This window comes from Corapipo altera, unplaced genomic scaffold (genome assembly GCF_003945725.1).
Source record: "Corapipo altera isolate COAL_440 unplaced genomic scaffold, ASM394572v1 1b, whole genome shotgun sequence".
NCBI classification, from domain to species: domain Eukaryota; kingdom Metazoa; phylum Chordata; class Aves; order Passeriformes; family Pipridae; genus Corapipo; species Corapipo altera.
The window spans coordinates 8,516,626-8,537,082 of record NW_020884881.1 but is presented as its reverse complement, the minus strand read 5'-3'; the positions used below and the strand labels follow the sequence as shown (position 1 = coordinate 8,537,082).

General features: G+C 42.2%; 1 long non-coding RNA gene across 1 annotated transcript in view; it reads left to right on the top strand.

Annotated features, from left to right (window-relative positions):
• The window catches only part of LOC113945630, a 40,922-nt gene that overhangs the window by 14,204 nt on the left and 6,261 nt on the right, over positions 1-20,457 (top strand). The window lies entirely within an intron of this gene.

The following is a 20,457-nucleotide window of genomic DNA, read 5'->3' as shown; positions in this document are numbered from 1 at the left end:
CTTCAAGCTGCATGGGCAGATGTTGGCCTCACTGATCTCTCAGCCTTGTCTATAACAGCTGCCAAGGCTGTTTTTTTAAAGTTCAGTTTCCTTAAACACAGATCTGTGTAGCAATATCTTCTGCCTCTGAATGTAGGCAGAAATATCATCTCCGCAGGACTGTCAGGATTCTGTTCAGCTTTCATGGCTGCCAGACTGTTTCTTATGCCAGCTGCAGAGTTTTTAATCTTTGAGGTACAAATTACATCTGGAACTGGACCTCTGAAACCTTTTTTTTATACTTGTGACAACTGCCTCTTTCAGCATTTGAGTTGTGTACAAATGGCTCTTCACTTCATGGTGCTGACCTTTCAATTTGAAATTGTAGTAATTTCCTTTAGGAAACTATCCTGGGGACTACTCCAGAACTTCTGCATATTTGGGGAAGCGGATGCCCTCAGGATTGGGGCTGTTGGTATTCATCCAGTCCCTTAAGGTTTGCCGTAATTTGGTCAGTTGACAAATGCATACACTGGTCAAGGTGTTCAAGTGATCAAGGCTGATGGAAGTGCATCAGTGAGCACTCACATGATTATGTTAGAGGGAGACATATAGTATCTGCCAAGCCTTAGGCTGGTATTTGAACCTTGGGTAGGCTGGTGTCTGTGCCTGGGAGAAGGATCTTGGCTTTACCTTTCTGGTAAAGAGAGGAATTCTTAAAGACCTTGGTGTCACAAGTGCAGCTGCTGTATTCATCTTTCTCAGTGGTCTTCCAAGTGTGATGGGGAGGTAGCCTTTGCAACTGAGTTCTTGGTAGGAACCTCATGGGAGATAACAAGTGGGAGTCAGTTCTTGTTGATGGCCCCAATGACGCTGAGGGTCCCTGGCTGGCAGGGCCTGCCCAACCTTATTTTATACATATTTGGGATGCCAAAATTCAAATTACTCAGTCTTCCCCACCAAAGATGCTCATTGTGGACATGCACAGATTTCTCTACTCTCTTTCATGAGTTAGTGATGGCATTGATAACCCTGGAGGGCATTGATAACCCTTGTCTCCAGCAGTATGGTGTCCCAGGAAAGGGCGTGTTAGTTCTAATAGGGTATTTTAGGCTCTTTGATATCCAAAAACTTGTGATCCCACTGTTGTTCATCCACTGTGTGTGCATTAGTCATTCCCATCAGAAATAGAATGGTGATGGCTCAGGTGAGCTGGCCTACCACAGCAGACCCATGTATCTCATAGGCAGCTCAGGTCCTTAACCTGGAGTAAAACCTAGGACCTATGGAGCACTTCTTGTGATCCCATCTGCAGGAAAAAGCCAGGCCCACAAACTGGGAAGAGAAGATGTCAGAGACTTTCTGGTAGGAGTACAAGGAACAAATGCAGTGGATGTAGAGGTCAGATCAGTGAGTGCAGATGTCATTGCAGAGAGTGCTGCACACAGATAGGAGCCATCCTTTGGGTGTCTGTTTCGGTGACACGAGCAGGCAAATGGTGCATGCAATGCATGTGTTGTACTAAGGAAGTGCACAGGTGAGATGAAGACACCTGAGATCATAGAATGGATACTGAGCACTGCAGGTGCAGTGTGGACATGACACTGTAGATGTGGTCTGTATGGTGATGTTTGGGCTGCAAGGAGAAAACTGCTAACCACAGGAGGTGTTTGTGGCTGTGTAGAGGTAACAACTTATGGTAACTGTAATGCAGTTTTTGGTACCTAACCACATCCAGCTTAAATATGCATGTCTAATGAGTTAAAGAGATTATTAAAATGCCTATCTCAAACTGGGTTTCTACAAAGTGTTGCCTTTTACCTCTGGTCAGCATAGTGTTGTTGAAAAGAAACAAAAAAAATTGTATATAATATATGTGCATCATTATGTATCCACTCAGGCATGTGTTACGAGCCTGGGAGGCCAAGTCACCTGCAGTCATCACCACTCAACTTCTGATGGGAACACACAATGTATGTGTACGGGATGAACAGTGTGAACAGATATAGATAGATAAATATGTAGAGAGAGAGACCACAGTAAAAAGAATCATTGATAACGTTTGTTCTGTAGGAGGTCTTTTTTAACTCCAGTAATAAACTTGTGTTTCTGCGCTATGGATGTATTTTGAACCTTTTATGCAAAATCTGCATTAACAAACCCAGTAAACCGAGCCTACTTTAATAGCTATTAGCTGGTAATTAGTCTCTTTTGGGGAACAATTAGAGCTCCTCCTAGTGCCTTTGGAATAATATTGTAGAAGAGATATACCAGTTACACTGAAAATACCTTGCAATTTTCACAGAAATAAAAAGTAATTAAGATCTTGCCTTAGTGTTCTCATTATCTACATTCTGAACTAGGATTGTAATTGGAAAATGATTGGAAAGCTTCCCCTTAAGAGCTATTCCTTGTTCCTTTTTATGTCTGTCTTCTATAAACAGATTTTAGAGTACTTGTTTGTGATACTGCTGCAGGGGAAAACAGTTGCATTTTTGGTTTATTAGAGTCAGACAAGACAACTCATAGAGCTGCATAAACCTGTGTAATTATTTTCTGTTTATCTTATATTTTCAAACCAAATGTATACTCAAAAGGATAATAGCTAACTAATTGTGGTTAGAGCCTAAGCTTTGTATGTATTAAATCAAACTGAGAGGGAATTCTTCTAACCTACTTTATATTGTTCTTCCTCAGCTCTGAATTCCTTTGCAAAGCAAAATTTTACTATAGCAAAGACATATAACTGCTGAGTAGTACTTTTGAAGTAACATAACATTAATATTTACCCTACTGTACATAAATATAGGGGTTTGTTCATCCTGGAAAAGAGAAGGCTTAGGGATCACCTAATTGTGACCTTCCAGTACCTGAAGGGCACCTACAAGAAAGATGGAGAGGGAATTTTTACAAGGGCATGTAGTGACAGGACAAGGGGGAATGGCTTCAAACTGAGAGTAGGTTTAGACTAGATACTAGGAAGAAATTCTTTACTGTGAGGGTGGTGAGGCACTGGAACAGGTTGCCCAGAGAAGCTGTGGGATACTGGGTACCCACTAAAGCCACTCTCTCACTCCCCTCTGCAACTGGACAGAAAAGAGAAAATGTAACGCAGAGATCACTCACTGATCACCATCACAGGCAAAACAGACTCAAAGTGGGGATATTAATTAAATTTATTACTAACAGAATCAGAGCAGGAGAATGAGAAATAAATTAAATCTTAAAAACACCTTCCCCCCACCCCTCTCTCCTCCCATAGCCATTGTGCAAGGGACATCCTCTAGATCTTTAGGGGTGTTACCACTTCTTAGATTACTATAAACAATTTCCAGCACTGCTGATTCTCTCAAGTACTGGATACCTTTGTCTACATTGGTCCACTTTCCTGGGGAGTTCATAAGATCTTCCTTAAATGGATATCTTGCCCTCACAATTGAGAGGAGCCATCTCCAGAGACTGCAAATTGCTCCTTCTTTCCCAATTCTTCTTTCACTATCCTGATCTCTAGCAAGAGATCCCAGCTGCTGGGCTCCATGACCTTCCAATTGCTGACTATCAGCCCCATTATCCCAGCATCGAAGCAGCCAGGTAGGAGTCCGCTCACCTGGCTGGCAGCTGTAATCTTTCCGCAAGTCTCCAAGTTCTGATGAGGTCAGGGACCAACTAACTTTAGTTTCCTGTTTGATTTGTCTCACTCCTTTCAATTTCTTTGTTGAAGGACCAGCTTTTTAATCTCATCTCCTGATTCTCCTTCTTCCTCTTCTTCTTCCCTTACTAATCACTGATATGGGACCTGTAGCTTGCCTTATCAATTTTTTTTTTTCACTACAGGGGCAATGACTATAGTTGTTGTAGTTTGAGTCCCTATCTTAGCCAGAGTGTCCTCCAATGCAGTTTGGGTCTGCATTTGGACTCTGCTACAGTCCTCTGTTAAACTCACTTCAGCCTCTAGTACAGGCAACTCTTGGCACCCCCCTATCACTCCAAACATCCAGAAGGGTTCTGCACTCCTGTGTCTTAATGACATCAGTGTGCACTGTGCACCAGTATCTACAAAGCTCTGTACCTCTGTGGATCTGATGTGCCAGGCCATCGAATCCACACAGTCCAGTATGCCCAGTTATCCCTTTCCTCCTCCTGGCTGAAGGCAGGGATTCTCTATTCCTGTTCCTGGTCAGAGTATTCACCATCTGACCTTTGTGATGCCAGACCAGAGGTCCCCTCACCAGGATAAAAAGGAGTTGATTTCAGTCCTTTTATGTCTGAGAGGTTGCCCATTGCTTTCTTGTGTCTCTGAGGCAACTACGTGTATAGCCTTCTTGGGTGACCCCTTCTCAACAGCTCTCTTCCCTCTCAGTTCATGTACACGGGCTTCCAGCTTAGAGGTGGGTTCACCATCCCACTTCCTCATGTCTTCCCCCGGTCACACAGAAAGAACCGGAGTTCACCATGTGGCCCGTGCTTGAGGCTTCCTTTCCCTCTGACCGGGGCAGGAGAGGACTGATCTCTTGGGCTACCCCTGAGAGCTGAGGTGCTGGTCCATGGGGATATGGAAGTACCCAATTTCTTCAACATTTCAGAGCCAGGAGAATGCCATGTCTACAGTTGGTGTATCCATTTGTGGGTAATATAACACTACCAAGGTGTTGGAATATGATGCAGGGGTACTTTGAACCACCTTCCTCCACGTGGCCATTGATGTCTATGTGGTTGTTCACATGTTCTCACTCTGCTCTTCTCTGGCTGCAGTTTTCATCTGCACAGTAACATTTTTTCCCTTAAATATGTTATCACAAAGACGTTACTATCATTCCTGATTGGCTCAGCCTTGGCCAGCAGTAGGTTCATCCTGAAACTGGCTGGCATTGGCTATTCTGAACATGGGAGAAGCTTCCAGCAGCTTCTCACAGAAGCCACCCTTGTAATGCTCCCCACTACCAAAACCTGGCCAAGCAAACCCAATACAATGACCCGTCCCTGGAACTATTCAAGGCTAGGCTGGACAAAGCTCTGAGCAACGTGGCCTAGTGAAAGGTGTCCCATCCACAGCAGAGGGGTTGGAACCTTCCAACCCAATCCATTCTATGATTCTATGAAGTATATTAAAAGTTTCTATGACATACTTGAAGCATAGCGGCAAATTCAGTTTGCCAAGTTCTACTTGTTCTGTGTCAAACTAGGGGACAGGTAGTTACTGACTTTGCTATGTTAAAATCACACTATTGACAAAAGGCAGCAGCAATTGCTTTCAGTTTGATGCAAAATCATGTTTTAGTGAAGTAACATTCAGCTTAAAGCTGGTGAAAATCTTGATGTGTCAGCTGAATTATTCTTGAGTTTGATCAAAAAAACTGGCATTGTAGTGGGTACTTTGGCTGACAGTGTGCTAGAATTATCCAGCTTTGGGAAAACTGGAATGTTTTGGCAATTGAAATCAGCTGAAAGGAAAAAAAAACAAACCCAGGAAAAGTTTTCATTTCTTGGAAGTGTTGACTATGGTTTTATCTCCCGTAGGTATAAATTGAGAATGTCTAGGTAATTAAATGTACCACTCAAACATTTTCCTTGTGAATTAATCATCTTGAGTCATGATTTTCTACTTTCCTGTGCTCTTGAGAGAGCAGTTTTAAATAGCATGCAATCATTAAATGCTTGAGATAACAGAGGATCCAGGGATCTTGACAAGTGAGTGGACTTACAGGACAATAGCAGATCACACTAATGAGTGGGATACCAGCTGTCAAGTGATGCAGCACCTGGTGCTGAAGGAGTGCATGGGATGAAGATTGACTTTCATCATATTTCAGATCATTAGAAGATTGGTCTCACAGACCACTTGGATAGCTTGTACACTACAAGGACCATGCTTACAGCACTAAAACAGGCTGCCTGTTTTCAGAGTCCATGATCTTTCTTGCTGCTGAAGAAGCATTGCACCTACCTAGAAGCCTTCTAAGTTGCTATGATAAAACATTGCTTATGTAGGGAGATAAAGAATGGGAATTTAAGCCTTAGTCTTTGAATGATACCTCTTCTTCTATCCTTGAGAGGCACTGAGTCCCTCCTAGTCTTTGAAAGGAGCCCAAAGTTGAGCAGGATTATCCAGTCCTGGAACCAAACTCAGCAAGAAGAGAAAGCATCTACTGTTCAAGTTATTGCAGGGATGGTGCATAAAAAGTCTTTGTCTCTGAGACATGTCTGTCTGATTGGTAGTGTTCAGGGCCACATACGCCAAAGTAGGATTCCTTTGCTTGCCAAGCTACTTTATAATGAAACAACATATTTATTACGGATAGAAGAGTTGACTGTCTGATAGGCAAGAGGTTTTGTTTCTTAATCTGAATTCACCAGGACAGTGAAGAAAACTTGAGAAAAGATTCTTCTTAATCTTTTGATTTACAGTGTTTTCAGATCAACTGTAATTACTTTTTCTGAGGTTTTCTATTTTGGAAACTAATTCTGTATTTTCAATTTATGCTGGTTTTGGCTGGGGTAGTTATTTTTCTTCATAGCAGTTAGTATGGGGCTATGTTTTAGATTTGTGCTGAAAACAAGGTTGATAACACAGAGATGTTTTTGTTACTGCTGTGCAGTGCGTACACAAAGTCAAGACCTCTTCTGCTTCTCATACCACCCCACCAGTGTGGAAGCTGGAGGTGCACAAGAAGTTGGGAGAGGACACAACTGTTTCAGCTGGTCCCAACTGACCCAAGGGATATTCCATCCCGTATGGTGTCATGCTCAGCATATAAAGCTAGAGAAAGAAGAAGGAAAGGGGGGACGTTTGAAGTAATGGCATTTGTGTTCCCCAGTAACCATTAAGTACCATTAAGTGTGATGGGGCTGTGCTCTCCTGGCTGAATGGCTGAACACCTGCCTGCCCATAGGAGGTGGTGAATGAATTCCTTGGTTTGCTTTGCTTATGTGCATGGCTTTTGCTTTACCCATTAAATAGTCCCACGAGTTTTCTCACTTCTACTCTTCTGATTCCCTCCTCCATTCCACTGGTGTGGAGTGAGCAGGCAGCTGTGTGGAGTTCGTTTCCTGGCCAGGGGTAAACCACAATGCCATCACTTGTTTTAAAAAGGAGAAAGAAAACTGAAAGTCCTTCTGAGCTGTTGCAAAGTTACTTGTTGCAAGAATTGTCATATGAATTATCCTGCAGAATATGTTGAACCCCACTGAATACTGATAGCTGGGGGCTCCCAGCCAGACATGTTTCAGAGTGCATATGCATATGGAGTGGTTTTGTGTAGGGAGGATTAAAATAACACTAATTCTGCAGCCTATCTGTACTGGACATTGCAGAGTATATTGTCAGCTTCCTCCTTACTATCCTGTTAACGAAAGGAAGCTCTCAGTTTGTAACGAAGGGCTTTAATCTCATTCAATCAGTAGATAAGTTGAGTTCTGGTACACATCTACACAATTTGTACCAATACAAATTGTGTAGATGTGTACCAGATGTGTGTAGATCTGAAATCTAGGAAGATTTCAGATGACAATTGTTAATCTGTGGTTTCTTAAATTAATTCCTTTGCTAATTCCTTTACCTATCAGCCAAGCATTATTTGTCCTGTTAGGGTTAAAAGGCAGACTGTAAAGTGATGGAGAGCACAGAATTATACTGCCTTAGCAGTGAGCTGATGAAAGCATCTTCATCATTACTAACTGCACTATTTGCATAGAGGATATAATTCAGTTTGGGTGAGCGAACTGAGATATTTATGAACTCTTTTGGACATAATTTTTGTAAGATGATATTTGGCTTGCAATAGTCTTATCTGCATCAACAATCGCAGCTGAAATTGCAACCATATCTCTCAAACAGACATTGAATTCCTGTATCTGTTGAATCTGAAGCTGTCACCACTCTAAATATTTTTATAGTCTTTCTGTTTGAATTGCGGTTGAATGCTGACTGTTGTAAAAGCAACCACTTCCAAGTAGATAAAATTATAAGATTCCTAAATTTGGGTGTCTGCTTCACTCAGCCCTATTTGCATTTGTGCAGGAGCTTTTTTTCTGGCTCCTATTGCCACGTGAAATGTTTCTGGTGAATCTATTCTCAGGTGGGACTTTTGATTAAGTGCATGGAAATGAAGTAAAAAATCAACCTTCTGTTGTGAAAGACTCCGGTATTTGTGGAGATGTTGCATATGTCATGTAGAGAATGATGGATTAAGTATTAAAAGAAAAGCTACACCTTTCCACTTGAGGTGTTTTGCTCTCAATTTAAGGTCTGGTACAGGGATATTCAAAATATATAACCTGATGGATTTTTACTTGCATACAGATAGTGAAGCCTGTACTTTCGCACAGGACTTGTCGGACAGAGAACAGCAAGGTGTCTACAATGCATTAACACAACATATTCTGAAATACACTATTTCTTTTGGGTAATTTTTTGATTGCATGATTTAACTAATAGTCTCTTGAATGCTATGTAGATACTATTCTTGTCAGGTCAAATTCGAATCATTAATAGTCACATTGATTTTTGGTTGTTGCTGTTAGGTTCAGGTGTTATCAACAGATCATAAATCTGTTAAATGAATTGTGTTGTTAGAACTTGGAGTGCAGCTGTTATTATTCCTCAGGCTTAGATTAATCACATACAATTAATTTTGCTGATGTAGAGGTTATCTTGAGCAATCCAATTAGATATTCAATATTCATATTTTCACCCACTGATTGTAGACAGAAAACTATCCATTTTTAGCATTCTTTTCTAGTATTACAAAATAGTTTGACTGGACATATGAGAGGAAATTTTAAAATGAAAATGTAATTGAGATCACTGAAATTTAGGTTCTAGTACATTTTTTTCCTTTCTTCATTCTGTTTCCTTTCATACACAGACGGTTTCTAGCATATGTTTGATAGGACTTGTACAGTTCATATCAAAGCCCTGTGATTTACAGCCATGCAAGAATGGCTCTTGTGGCCTTTTCTTCCATCTTAACTGGCAGCATATAGCCCTTATTCTCTCAGTGAATTGCATCTGTTCTGTCCAGAGGGAGACCCAGGCCCTGAAGCCCTGGGATGAAGATGCCTGGCTGGTGTGCTCCTTGTGTCACCAGCAATACCTCCACGGGACATTTGCCTGTAGGGGATCAACCAGTGGCTCCTATAAGACCTTCAGGACACATCCCCTTCTCTCACCAGCAGTCTTCCTGCGTTTCCAGGAGGCTGGGATATGAGGGAGTTGCACATTATTGCCTCTATTTCTCTGGGCTCTTAATGTTCAGAAGATGAGGCAATTAGGAGGCAGTGTACAATTTTGGGGTGAAGTAGACAATCCATATCTCATGGGACATACTTAAGAGAATGCAATCTTTGTAAAGTTTTCCCTTGAAGAAAAATTAAATTTAAAATGGGAGAAGAAACATGGCTTTTCTTTTATACTTGATATTTCTCTTTGTGTAGTTCACTATTCACAAACTGCAAACGTTACTTGAGAGCCTATTTTTCCTCCCGAGGCATTTTTGTAGGTATGTGATGTGAGCAGTGTTTGTGTCTGTCAGCCTCTTGTGGGAGGTAGAAATGCCTACAAAGGCACAAGGAAGCATCTGGATGCATGGTAGGTGTTGTGTCTATGCCTGAGGCTGACAAGGACTAATTGTCACTAATAGCTGCCTAAAAGAAGCTGAGCAAGTTTAAGAAGCGTAAACTGTAAGTTCAGCAAAGTGCTAGCTCTGAATAGCTGGAGAGAATGCAAACCAAACAGAGGCTGTTTCTCTGTGAAATCACCTTCTTTGAGTTGTTTATCAAAATAAGATTCAAAGTAGTGAGTTAGAAATTACCTACTTTAAAAGGGGTTGTACATCAGCAGGTCAAGAGTCCTATGATTTGAAATAGATCCCTCAGCTTGTGTGCAAGAGCCAGATCTCTGCCTTCTGAACACACTGCAAAGTCTTCTTTAGGAAGATGGTTTGTGTACCATGAAGGTGCTTTTGTTTGTATCCTGTGGGTAGAGTTCTCTGCTGTCTGAAAGCTTGTTACCAGGGAGCCCTTGCTGAAGCTCTGGCTGGACAAAAGGACTTCAGTGTAAATGTAATGTTCTAACACTGAATATTTTAAACCATTTATTAAGGAAAGTGGAGGAAGAGGAGTGAAGATGAGAATATCAGTATCAACAAGACATATAAGTTCTAAGGGTCATTGCTGCCTTTCCTTTAGAAGCCCTCATAATGCTTCAGTTTGTAACAGGGTTTTGATGTCCAGCAGGGGAGATGCACTGGGCTTCAGGAGTGTCTCTTCTGCATTACACAGGATGCTGATCAGCATTTGGGGAACTATAAGATGTTAACTGCTATTTCCATTCTCTTTCTTTTGGTCCCTTTGATAATTTTAGCAACTGCACAGGAGCGCTGCATGTCTCGCAAGTGCTCAGCTTCCCCTGTTCCCAGCCTGCCAGTCACAGCAGCTGTACCAAATGAGGTGAAGGAAAATGATAGTGTGGAACAGGTCTTCTTTAAGGCAAAGGTATAGATTATAGGTGTAGCACATCCTTCTTACCCCCAAAGCCAAGCCAAACTTACAAGTAGGCTCTGCGTCTGTTGCCTGCCTGCCTTTGGGCACTGTCTTGAGCTGTCACCCTGCCAGCCCCTGGGAGCAGCCAGAGCTCCATACTGCACTGCTGTGTTAACAACCAGCCAGCACAGCTAGTTTTGAAGGCTGTCAGTTGTGATGGTAGAGGTTCAAGGCTTCAAATCTTAGTGCTGATTCCTAATAACAAAAATGTTGCCCCTGAACTCTTGTTGGTTCTTTTTTAGTCTTCTCATTCAAAATAACTGTTACAAATGGTGAAGGACACAAGAAGAAGTTTTACAGTTAGGTGCCTCTTACTGGGCATGGTGGTGTGATATTCAACGTCATGGGCACACTGTTTCTTCAACAGACATTCAAACTGCTGGATAGATGCTCAAGAACACCTATTTAGGGCTGCTTGATTGTCATGTTTTTACTATCTTACTTCACAGTTAAATATTATTTTAAAATTTTGTTATAGGTACATACCCATTCACAACTTCTTGGCTATACTGACTCCCAACATGTTTTCAGTGTCATCTTAAGACAGAAATGTAAGCAGTGGAGAAACATTTATACATGAAGAAATACGGCCATGTATATTGACTGAAAACTGTGTCTTTACCCATGATAAAAGCCAGAAGAAATAAGAAGCTGCAAAATAAATCTTTCAATATGAAATTTAAGAAGTATGATCTCTTCATCCTTGAAGGTGATTGATGATGTTGTATAAATGCTGATGGGAATGACAAGTGACAAACTTCTCAGTGTTTTAGACAAAAGCATAATAGCTTGCAGGTGAAGTTTCCACCTGGAAGCTGCAATCTAGCAGATGAAGATTTCTACATGAGAGGCAAATTTGCTGGCACACCTGCACTGTCTAGGGACTTAAAATGAGATTAATCAGCTTTCTAAAAAAATTATGGTGTTCCACCCGAAGTCCTCTAACTGCTCTGTGCAAGGAGGCCTGAAAGGGCAGAGTTGCCTCTTCTGGCATTTGTCTGTGCATTCTGTAACTAAGAATGCTCAGTTTACCCACCACACCTGCACATGGCTTCCATAACTTCCATGACTTGAAAGTCTTGGGGCTTTGCATTCCAAATTCATTGTGTGTAAATAACATTTCAGAATTTCACGGCATTTCTTTTAGCTAATTATATCATCTGACACTTTTTCTTCATATATTGCAATTTAAAATCAGATTTTAATGCTTTTTCTTTTTTCCTAGTATCTGGCATCCACTAGGTTAGTTTTCTTTTTAAAGTCAGAATTTCCATAAGGCATGGACAGATGTTGATATCAAAATAGCAGCTGTAGCACCACATTCTCACATTGAACCAAGAAGGCAAATGTTGAGGATTAGTAGTACTTTAGTGTCAACATTATTAGTCAGAAAAAATGTTACCTCTCACAGTCAAAACTTTATAACCACTCTTCTTGAAATTGGTGTTGCTGTTTCCCAAGCCTTGAACGTAATGGATGGTAGCACACAGGATCTATAGCAGTTCACACATTCAAAATCCCTTATGAAACAGTTTCTGGAACTTAGCTAGCAAAACTGCTGACACACTTCGGTGTTGGTTTTAGTAGCCTGGGATGCTGGAGGATAATTAAGTTTATATTTGGCCTGTAGTATTTTGTTCAGGAAAAGCCAATCCCAAAAGAGATTGACTTTCATTGAGACATAGTCTTGTGTAGTATCAAAAATAGTGGTAAATTTAAAACCACTGGTCACATGAACTTCAGCAATAGATTTTAGAGCAATGTATAGGTTCAGACACCAGATCATAACAAGAGTGCATTCAGGTCACCCTAGAGAAGCTCTTTGGTATGTTCATCAGCTGACTTTGGGAAAGCCAGAAGGGTCCTACCACATGCTGCAACTGAAGGAATGTGCACTTTAATCACAAAAACTATCTCCACTTTACTTGCAGCTTCCTTCCCTCTCAGTCCTGGCACTTTGAGTCCCATCTGAAGGATGTTTGAGTAGTTCTTTTTGCAGCTATATTTGGGAATATATGACAAGTAGGGCATAAATCACACAGTTACTTTTTTTTTTCACCTTGTTCTTTTTGCAGTCAGGCCCTTGAGCACACTCACCACTTGTGGGTTGTCTGCCTGTGCTCAAAGTTGGTGCTCACATCGTGCCTCTGTGTAACCTTGGTTAAGCTTAATTGTGTTTAGGTGAGTTGTGTGAGAAAGCTGTGAGTAGCAGCTCCTTCACCCTGGAGCTGCATTTCAGCTCAGGTCCCTGCCCTTGTTTGTGCCTGAGCTGTCGCAGCCATGTCCACATCCCCTTTCACTCTGCACTTGACCTCTTGGCATGACCTTAGATCAACATCATCATTATGAACTTCTCTAACCATCAGTGACTCTTGGCTGCCCTGGTTACTGCCTCACTGGACCTGATCCTGACCCTGATTTGCTGACTTGATTTTCCTATTTAAACTGGTGGATTGACTCTATGGACCTTGGCTGGCTGTGGTTACTGTCACTCAAGCTGCTTTACTTATCTGTCTCAAGTACTGGGGGACAGCACCCTTGGCAGTGATGTTACTGACTGTGCTTGTCTTGCTGTCCCACTCCAGTCCAATCTCCCCTTCCCCAAGGATCTGTTGCTGTAACTTTTCTCTCAGTGTAGATGTAATGCCTTCATTTCTAGTTTTGCTTGAAATAATACTTTCCTTTAAAGCAGTATCTTATTTGGCCCATTATTGTATCCAAGTGTATTTCTGAACATTTACAAGCTTCCTTGAAAAAGCCCTGAGTTTTTTTCCTGCAGGACAGCAAGTATGAGCAAATCTGAACCTTACATATTTATACATATAAGTAGAATCTTTTGAAGCCATTGGGATTTGTTGGTTGAATTTTTGAAAGGATTAGTCCCCAGGATGAATTTCTGTTGCAGAACAGCTCTGGTGTGGCAGTAACACCACTGCTTACAACAGATGTAATCCACTATGCAACTGTTTTACTGTGTTTCATCAAATATAAACAGTTTGGGGACAAAAATATTCCTCACAACTGAATAAAAAGGAATTAATAAATTACTCTCCTGGCACAGGGAAATTTAAGGACCAACTGTTACAATTTTCAGGCCAGGCTTATTAGTAGATGATATCTCATGTTGCCTTTATGAATTTGCAGTGTACTGAGTGGCCTACGTGAAGTCCAATAAAAAGGAAGCCAAAAAAGTGCAGACATGCTATGAAATATTCAGGGATTCAGTGGTACCTGGGCTGCCTCTTCAACATGGCTTCATTAGTGTGATTTTTTTACATTAATGAAACTTCTGTCTGGATGACAAATTAGCCCAAGTAGGGTTCTGTGCTCAGGTGGCAAGGTGTACCCTGCTCTAGTTCAGATATATGTTCTTGAAGCTGCAGCATGTGGCACAGACATATTCTTATTTCTCCAGATGCCAGCAACAGTTAAAGCTGTTCAGTGCTGCCCATTGTTAATAAGACATGGCTATAACTTTGTTAGACTGCAGTTTGTCATTTGTCTCAGTCTGGATTTGTCCTGAAAATGTCAGTATATTTTTCCAGGGAGAAAATGATAGAAGAAATATGTTGATTTCACCATGCCAGTAACCAAATACCCAATTCTTACAGTCTTGGGACAAGGAAGACCAGCTATCTCTTTGCTTTGGACTCAGGAGATGATCATTGTTGGGTAGAAAAGAGGATTTAAAATCAGCTGTCTGTTTTGTGATGTCTAAAAGGAGACAAAACCTTCCAGGGGGAAAAAATGGTTGAAGAAAAAAAAGGATTTTAACAAAGACTTGTAAGAGATTCTCAACTGCTCCTAAGATGCATCTGATGCATCTTATCTGATGCCCCAGTCCAGAAAGTGTGGCCTCAAGCAGGCATTTGTATTTGCTCCTGAGCAACAGGTCTGCTTTGGTGCTTTTCATAAGTTCATTTGTTTTCTCAAGGGACTGGTCAAATTCTCTCTAGAATGGAGAGTTCAACCCTTTCATCAACGAAAAGAGCTTAAATCAATGGTCCAATGCAGAAAGGTGACCAATTAGAAAGTAAAGCTAGAACAGGTTGTTGGTTCTTAATGTTTTATCAGAAAGGGAGAGGGAACAGAAGGTCCCAGAGAATAGCAGTGTATCCACACAGGCATCTCAGCACCTAGAATCATCACCCAGAAAATTTCCAGCTGTACATCCAGTGTAATAGGGCATAGAAGCAGGTCGCATCCTAGGGTACCAGTCCCAAACATCTTTGCCTTGAGTATTGAGTGGTGATCCTAGGATCACCACCAGGAAGAGGCTGACACTGGCAGGTTTGATGGCCACAGACAAGGTAATACCTGTGAGGAAAGAACATTGCTCATTTGAGGTCCTCCCCCATTAAAACAAATCAGTGTTCTTTTTTAAAAGGTTTATTTTCTTTCACTAGTAACTCTTTTCGTTGAAGATTTCCCATATCCAGGAGGATTCTCTTATCTCCTCTCTTTTCCTAGGTCTCAGATACTTTCTTTGATCCAGGTTGATGAACCCTATTACTGAACCAGTTATGAGAATTTAATGACTAAACATGATTTTTTTTTGTCCTTTCATATAATTCCCAAATAACTGATGCAGAAATTTCAAATAATAGGCACTGATGCATTAGTACTACAGAAAGTTCCAGTATAATTTGCAGTGCTTCAGTGCTTTGCCTCTCTTCCCTGATCATTTTTTTATTAATGAATTTGAGGAATCAGCATGCCTGTAAAAAAAATAATCCATCTCACACAGCCCATCTACCTTCCCTTCTACTTCCCTGGTGGGGAATAAGGAGGACAGTTCAGCTAATATTACTGCAAACTCCATTTTCTGTATCTGGTTTTGTCCAAACTATAACCTTTCAGGACAGTATCTGTCTTTTAATACTGCTGTTTGCTCAAAAAAACTAGCAGTGTTTTGAGGCTTTGCTGGCCCCAAAGCACAATGTAATATACACAACAAGATTATTAAGGAAAATGGAAAATCATTATGATCCTGAAGTAATATTTCCTGTTCAAACAGAACTTGTCAGCACACTGGTTTGTGTAAAATGTGCTGCTTGGAGGAACAGGAGAAACGGCACTGTCAGAGAGGTCATTTCTGTGTGGAGAGCATCAGACAGCCCAGTCTGCAGGGACCAAATTGCATCTGGCTGGGAGGAAGCAGTAGTTGAGGGAAGGCTTTTGTAGTGAGGGGGCTGATCCCTGTAGAGGAGTCAGAGCCCAGTTCACAGCTGTCTTCATGGGAAACAAGCCCATCCTGGCTTCGTTTCTGCGTGCATAGTGAATGACAATGGTTGCAGAAATCCAAGCTTTTCCTGATTTATTGGTCCCCTAACCTCTTCCAGCAGCAAGGAAGGGCTGGAAAGGGCAGGTAGGATGCCCAGGAAGGAGGGATTTGCTACATGTGCACAGGCTGGGTGGGCTGCCCATCTGCAATGGGCTCTGAACCTTGAACCCACATTAAGGGGTGGTGCAAGAGCATGTGAGTCGTCACCCACGGATGGCTGCTGGGATAGTTGATCCACTCCCATATGCTCTGCATTGCCTCCAGGCAAGAAGGTACGTGGGCACTGGGCCAGCCTGTAGCCTCCAGCAGTTGCAGCCTTCAGGCATGGGTTGAACTCTCAAGCTGGCAGGGCACTAATAAATGCTTTTCCTGAGGCAAGCTATTTTCTGAGTTGGTGAAGGCTGGTGATGTTTAGAGAAAGATGGTTCCAAGTAGAGGGGAACCCCATCAGTTCCTCTTGTCCCTGCCTCATAGAAAGACAGGGCCAGGGTACAACTCCAGAGAGCAAACAGCTGAATTGTGCCTTGCAAAGGGCACAACTCACATGAGGGTTTGAGACAGTTCCTGCTGGAAAATCACATGCAGGCCTGGGTGTGGGGATGATGCTTGGAGGCAGGTCTAAAAAGCACCCAACTGGACTGCCTGCCCCTGCAAAAAAACCTAGTAAAGGTCTGTCCTGTGTTTCAGCAGAAGTTTTTCTTAACAAACACCAGCCTGGAAGCTCTTGGACACACAGCTTCACCATCAGATTACAAACAAATAAACAAATGCTGTTGGGCTTTTACAGAAGTATCCATCTCAACAGCAAGAGGAAGGGATTGTGCCATAAACAGTTGCTTATTTACTCCTTTTTCTTCAAACACCATTGATGTTGGGTATTTTTTGCCTTAAAGGCTGCTGCCTGTGGATTGATTCTCCTGACCTAACCCAACTCATCTGGAATTGGTGTCTAAAACTTAAATTTCCACCTGTTTACTCACATGTCATTTTTCCCCCCCGTCTCTCTTTTTTTCCATCTTCACTACTTTAAAGTTTCCAAAAGCCCACAGGTCTGTTTATTTTTTCAATTCTGACTTTCCCCTATTGTACTTCAATTTTTTTTTCCTCTGCTGTTTTTAACCTCTTCTGTTTCTTTTTTCTTTTCTTCTCTCTCACTCTTATGTTATCTATCTTAGTGCCATCAATGCAAACTTCTCTAAATGCCAGTTTTGGAGAGCTGAGTGTAAGACAAACAACCATACAGTGATGACACTTCCTCATTTGCCATTGGTCCTGAGCAATAACCACCCCATTGCTCACGGAACTGTATTCTTGATAACAGTGGTAAATATATTCACCAAAATGTGTTCCTTGAACAGTTCTTGTTCACTTAGAAATATTCCACTTGTTTACTATTAGGAAAATATAGACCAGTTAATTTCCCCACTTATTTGGTGTTTTCCTCTGAAATAGAAGTTATCATAAGGATACAGCTGCAGAATTGCAACAAAAATGTAAGTTTAATAGTCTTCAGTGTTGAGAGTAAGCTGTAACAGTTCGTTTGGATACATGTCCGGAATAAAGACAAGTGCCAGAAACATTCAAACACACAAAATATCTTTATTACATGTTTATTATTGTGTGGCCCAACGCACTTGCAACAAACGTGGGTAGAGCCCTTCCCAAATCTTCGTTTGTGAAGCCCAGCCATGATTATTGTGTGGCCTTAAAAACAAATGCTATGAACAGCATTTATAACACAATATTAACTAGTAAAAAGGGAGTTTAAAGGATACCAAAAAGGAATCTTAACACAATATTATGGATAACTATTAATACGATATTGGTTAGTAAAAAGGGAAATTAAAGGAAAAATACTATGAACAACTTATTTATGTAACAATATTCAATGATAAAAGGGGAATTAAAGGGACACTAAAGGGATATTAAAAAGTTTGTTCTCTCGGTTGCTTCCTATCAATAAACTGTGCTTACCCACACAGACAGGCCAGGGCTGTCAGGATCTGCAGCAGCTGGTCGGTACCCATGCTTAGCGGGCATCCCCGTGGAGCAACACAGTCTCGGTGGTAGGATGAGGATCGCTCAGCTCAGCAGTCCCGACACCCCATTTTTATCAGTTCTACATTACACTACGTAGGGCCAGTACTCAGTATAACGTGATGCCTGAATGGCAGCCAAACACTGCCTGTTCATTACCTAATGGCAACAGTCTGCGCATGCCCTACTTGTAGGGCAAGGGGTGAGCGACCCCTGCCCACAAAATCTTCCTCTCACCGTCATCTTTCTCATCCCTGTGTATGACCTCTACCATTGGGTTTCAAGGGTAGATGTATCTATCTTGCAATGTGTAGCAAAACCAAGGAAGGACTCAGCTCTGATAATAGGGGATATCAAGCTGACTTGCTAAAAAGCACAATGGACTTTACAATTTACTTGCACCGTGAAGTTACATTGTACCATACTCTAGCTGGTTTCACATCCTAATATGATTTCTTTCTCACGCCTCTATGCTCCATTGATCATCTAATTCAAAAGTACCCCCCTTACATAAGCACACATATTTCAGTGTAGCCAAACCTTTCACACTTTCTTAATGTGTTTACAGTCTCATGGTCTTGTGAAAAATACTGATGTCATTGCACAACTCAAGATGCAATCCTTAATGTGTTCTGTTATCTCCCCAAGCTCTTACACTTACATAATTCCCTGTGACCTGTTTGGCTATGTTCCCCTAGGACATATTGAGGATACCTGTACTATTGATTAACAGTAGGTACCTGCCATTTCTGTGTTAGCTGCACACTTAGTGTCACCTACATGTCACTGTCAGACCTAGAAGCTCCACATATCCTAAACTGCATTGCTAATGTCTTAGAGGAGGCTGAATACACCATCCATTTACCTCATACATTTCATATTAACACATTATACATAAAGTGCGTATTGCTTTAGTCTCTACTGACAATACCATATGTTGCTTTCTGTAAGCCAAGACCTCACATTTATGGCTGTATTACATGTGAGGCTACGCCTCTCAGGGACATTGTTTTGTGGAGTAAATGCTTTAGTACAGGCAGCATGCCCAGCTGCCTGCATCAAGGTGGGTATTCACACCATCTGCTTTAAGCATGTAAGCAGAAGTGCTGAGGCAGGAGCTACAGCTGCCTACGTCGTCAGCAGAGAGGCTCTTTTGCTCTGTTGAATAAAGTAGTGCTAGTGAGAGAACTCGGGTGCTGATCCATAAAAGGTAAAAGTACAAAATTTTAGATCACTTCAGCTTCTGTTTTGGAGAAAGCCAACAGGACCTGACACAAAACCTGGGAATGGCTGGGGATGGATCGCTCCTGGGTCCATTCCCAGCAGGCAGTATGAATGGGCCTGCACCAGTTGTTGTTCTCTGTCTCAGACAGTCCTCCAGTGTGGTCCCAGCACTTCTCATGCCACGTGCACTCTTGGTGGTGAACAAACACCACTTGCACAGTGGGCAAAGCTGTCGTTTTATCCAGGGTGCCCCTGTGCTCCCTCAAATAAATGTTCCAGGAATAACAAGGAACAACCTGTTCCCTAGGAGATCACTCAGGCTGACCTACAGTTCCCTCTATCCTTCTTCTTGTCTTTATTTTAAAAATATATGTAACATTAACCTTCTTGCAGTCATCAGGGTCCTCTCCTGCTTGCCATAACTTTCTGTAGATGGTGACAGTGACCTTGCCATGACACTGGCCAGCAATAGCGACGCTGTGGAGTGACCACCACCTGACTCTATGGGTTTGAATGCATGCAAGATGCCTCAGTGCTCCCTAACTGCTGCTCTCCCACTGCCCTTCTCATCCCAGCCTGTGCTGATATGTGCAAAGGCCAGACAGCATGATTCATATGTGACAGCTAGTACAAAAAAAAGCTGCTGATTACTTCAACCTGTTCTGTGTTGTCTTTCCCATCCACTTGCGGACCCATGTTATACCTGTAGGTATCTTTTTACCTCAGTACCCTTTATGTCCCTCACTAATTTTAGTTCCAGCTGGGCTATAGCCTTGCTGATTTTACCCCTCAGTACCTGAGCAGTGCTCTTTGCTCCTGCTTCTGCATATTCCCTGTCCATATTGTAGGTCCTCAAGATGATCCTTGCCTAGCCACACAGGCTGTCAGCTGAAGCTTCCTATGCTCCTGCACAAGGGTGTAGTTCATGCATGAGCTCTCAGTAAGTCCTCTTTAAAAACCAATTAGCTCTTCTGGGGTCCTTCATGGCTGCTTCCCACAGGCTATTTCCTGAATAAGTCAGTCTGCTCACCCAGAGTCCCAACTCCATGGCTCACCTTCCTGGCTCTCTGCTGCAGCCCAAGCAGTGCTCTGTGACCCCTCTCACCCCCACTTCTTCCCTGCTCCTCAGCAGAAAGCCAGGCCAGCATTAAGCCGTCAGCCATGACTGCCTGCTCTTGCATTTGTATTAGGAAAACATCACCACTCTAAAAATCTCCTGGACTGCCTGCCCAACGCTGTGTTGTTCTTCCAGCACAGAAGCAGGTGGCTGAAATCCCCAGTGAGGACTGGGGCTCCAAGTGGGAGGCTTCAGCCCCTGCCTTCTCATAGCCCACAGTCTGTAGCACTCATCTATCACAGCATCCCCCAGGTTGCTCCTTGACCCAGAAACTCTC